This window comes from Struthio camelus, chromosome 28 (genome assembly GCF_040807025.1).
Source record: "Struthio camelus isolate bStrCam1 chromosome 28, bStrCam1.hap1, whole genome shotgun sequence".
NCBI classification, from domain to species: domain Eukaryota; kingdom Metazoa; phylum Chordata; class Aves; order Struthioniformes; family Struthionidae; genus Struthio; species Struthio camelus.
The window spans coordinates 3,895,723-3,899,339 of NC_090969.1; positions in this window are offsets into that span (position 1 = coordinate 3,895,723).

Genomic DNA, 3,617 nt, shown 5'->3' on the forward strand with positions numbered 1-3,617 from the left:
TTTGTTGTTGTGGCTGTGGGGGTTGTTGGGTGTTGTTGTGGTGGTGTGTGGGGTGGGTTGTGAGGGGTGTGGGGCGGAGGGTTTGTGGGGGGAGTGTGTTGGAGGGTGTGGTGGGTGAGTGGGAAGGGGAGTGTCTGTGTGCGGAGGTGGTGGAGGGCAGGTGAGGATGGGGGAAGGTGGGTGCGTCCTGGTTGTTGGAGGAGGAGGGAGAGGCGAGGTGAGGAGGTGTGTGTAGGCTAGGTAGTGTAGGAGGCATGAAGGGCAAAGGGGTGAGAGGTGGGTGGAGTGAGGCGGGGTCCCCGTGGGCAGGCGTGGTGGAGGTGGGAGGAGGCCTGTGTGTTGGGCAGGACACGGGGAAGGGTGGCTGGTGCAGGGTGTGTGAGGGTGAGGAAAGAGGGGGCGCTGGGAGGTGGTCTTGGAAGAGCGAGCTTGGAAGGAGGTAGTGTGTGCAGGCTTGTGTGCCTTTGGTTGTGTGGAGTGGAGGAGAGGAGGAGAGGGTTTGTTGCGGGCAGGCGTGGCAATGTGTTTGTTGGCGTTGTGGTGTGGCAGGAGATGGGAGGGAAGAGGCAGTGTGTGTTGGAGGGGCTTTGTGTGTGGCTTTGTGTGGAAATGGGTGGTTGTGTTGTGCAGGCGGCGAAGAGAGCTAGGCTGTCATCAGGCAGCACAGCCCAGGCGATGGAGTGGACAAGCGCAGGCAGCAGCTCGCAGGTGGGTGGTGGCAAGGTTTGGTTTAGGGAGGTCTGGGGAGAGTGTGTTAGGTGTTGGGGTGGGTGTGTTGGGTGTTGCAGGGGGAGGTTGTACGTGGAGGGGAGAGGAAGGGTGTGTTGGTGGTGGTGCAGAGGAGGTGTTTGAGTAGGGGTGCGTGTTGTGTGTGTGTGTGGCAAGGTGAGGAGGTGGGAAGCAGGTGGGAGGTTGATAGGTGAGTGTGTGCGTGGGTCAGGGGAGAGTAGAGGTTGGGAAGGGTGTGTGAGTGGAGGAAGGGGAGGAGGAGGTGTAGAAAGAGTGTGGGTGTGTGGGGCAAGGTGTGAATGGAGGGTGAGAGGTCTGGAGGGGTTGTTGTGGAGTGGGGCTGTGTGTGTAGTGGGGTGTGTTTTGTTGTTGTGGCTGTGGGGGTTGTTGTTGGGTGTTGTGGTGGTGTGTGGGGTGGGTTGTGAGGGGTGTGGGGCGGAGGGTTTGTGGGGGAAGGGTGTTGGAGGGTGTGGAGGGTAAGTGGGAAGGGGAGTGTCTGTGTGCGGAGGTGGTGGAGGGCAGGTGAGGATGGGGGAAGGTGGGTGCGTCCTAGTTGTTGTAGGAGGAGGAGGAGGGAGAGGAGAGGTGAGGAGGTGTGTGTAGGCTAGGTAGTGTAGGAGGCATGAAGGGCAAAGGGGTGAGAGGTGGATGGAGTGAGGCGGGGTCCCCGTGGGCAGGCGTGGTGGAGGTGGTAGGAGGCCTGTGTGTTGGGCAGGACACGGGGAAGGGTGGCTGGTGCAGGGTGTGTGAGGGTGAGGAAAGAGGGGGCTCTGGGAGGTGGTCTTGGAAGAGCGAGCTTGGAAGGAGGTAGTGTGTGCAGGCTTGTGTGCCTTTGGTTGTGTGGAGTGGAGGAGAGGAGGAGAGGGTTTGTTGCGGGCAGGCGTGGGAATGTGTTTGTTGGCGTTGTGGTGTGGCAGGAGATGGGAGGGAAGAGGCAGTGTGTGTTGGAGGGGCTTTGTGTGTGGCTTTGTGTGGAAATGGGTGGTTGTGTTGTGCAGGCGGCGAAGAGCGCTGGGGTGTCGTCAGGCAGCACAGCCCAGCCGATGGAGTGGACAAGCGCAGGCAGCAGCTCGCAGGTGGGTGGTGGCAAGGTTTGGTTTAGGGAGGTCTGGGGAGAGTGTGTTAGGTGTTGGGGTGGGTGCATTGGGTGTTGCAGGGGGAGGTTGTATGTGGAGGGGAGAGGAAGGGTGTGTTGGTGGTGGTGCAGAGGAGGTGTTTGAGTAGGGGTGCGTGTTGTGTGTGTGTGTGGCAAGGTGAGGAAGTGGGAATCAGGTGGGAGGTTGATAGGTGAGTGTGTGTGTGGGTCAGGGGAGAGTAGAGCTTGGGAAGGGTGTGTGAGTGGAGGAAGGGGAGGAGGAGGTGTAGAAAGTGTGGGTGTGTGGGGCAAGGTGTGAATGGAGGGTGAGAGGTCTGGAGGGGTTGTTGTGGAGTGGGGCTGTGTGTGTAGTGGGGTGTGTTTTGTTGTTGTGGCTGTGGGGGTTGTTGGGTGTTGTTGTGGTGGTGTGTGGGGTGGGTTGTGAGGGGTGTGGGGCGGAGGGTTTGTGGGGGGAGTGTGTTGGAGGGTGTGGTGGGTGAGTGGGAAGGGGAGTGTCTGTGTGCGGAGGTGGTGGAGGGCAGGTGAGGATGGGGGAAGGTGGGTGCGTCCTGGTTGTTGGAGGAGGAGGGAGAGGCGAGGTGAGGAGGTGTGTGTAGGCTAGGTAGTGTAGGAGGCATGAAGGGCAAAGGGGTGAGAGGTGGGTGGAGTGAGGCGGGGTCCCCGTGGGCAGGCGTGGTGGAGGTGGGAGGAGGCCTGTGTGTTGGGCAGGACACGGGGAAGGGTGGCTGGTGCAGGGTGTGTGAGGGTGAGGAAAGAGGGGGCGCTGGGAGGTGGTCTTGGAAGAGCGAGCTTGGAAGGAGGTAGTGTGTGCAGGCTTGTGTGCCTTTGGTTGTGTGGAGTGGAGGAGAGGAGGAGAGGGTTTGTTGCGGGCAGGCGTGGGAATGTGTTTGTTGGCGTTGTGGTGTGGCAGGAGATGGGAGGGAAGAGGCAGTGTGTGTTGGAGGGGCTTTGTGTGTGGCTTTGTGTGGAAATGGGTGGTTGTGTTGTGCAGGCGGCGAAGAGCGCTGGGGTGTCATCAGGCAGCACAGCCCAGCCGATGGAGTGGACAAGCGCAGGCAGCAGCTCGCAGGTGGGTGGTGGCAAGGTTTGGTTTAGGGAGGTCTGGGGAGAGTGTGTTAGGTGTTGTGGTGGGTGCGTTGGGTGTTGCAGGGGGAGGTTGTATGTGGAGGGGAGAGGAAGGGTGTGTTGGTGGTGGTGCAGAGGAGGTGTTTGAGTAGGGGTGCGTGTTGTGTGTGTGTGTGGCAAGGTGAGGAGGTGGGAAGCAGGTGGGAGGTTGATAGGTGAGTGTGTGCGTGGGTCAGGGGAGAGTAGAGCTTGGGAAGGGTGTGTGAGTGGAGGAAGGGGAGGAGGAGGTGTAGAAAGAGTGTGGGTGTGTGGGGCAAGGTGTGAATGGAGGGTGAGAGGTCTGGAGGGGTTGTTGTGGAGTGGGGCTGTGTGTGTAGTGGGGTGTGTTTTGTTGTTGTGGCTGTGGGGGTTGTTGTTGGGTGTTGTGGTGGTGGTGTGTGGGGTGGGTTGTGAGGGGTGTGGGGCGGAGGGTTTGTGGGGGGAGTGTGTTGGAGGGTGTGGAGGGTGAGTGGGAAGGGGAGTGTCTGTGTGCGGAGGTGGTGGAGGGCAGGTGAGGATGCGGGAAGGTGGGTGCGTCCTGGTTGTTGGAGGAGGAGGAGGGAGAGGAGAGGTGAGGAGGTGTGTGTAGGCTAGGTAGTGTAGGAGGCATGAAGGGCAAAGGGGTGAGAGGTGGGTGGAGTGAGGCGGGGTCCCCGTGGGCAGGCGTGGTGGAGGTGGGAGGAGGCCT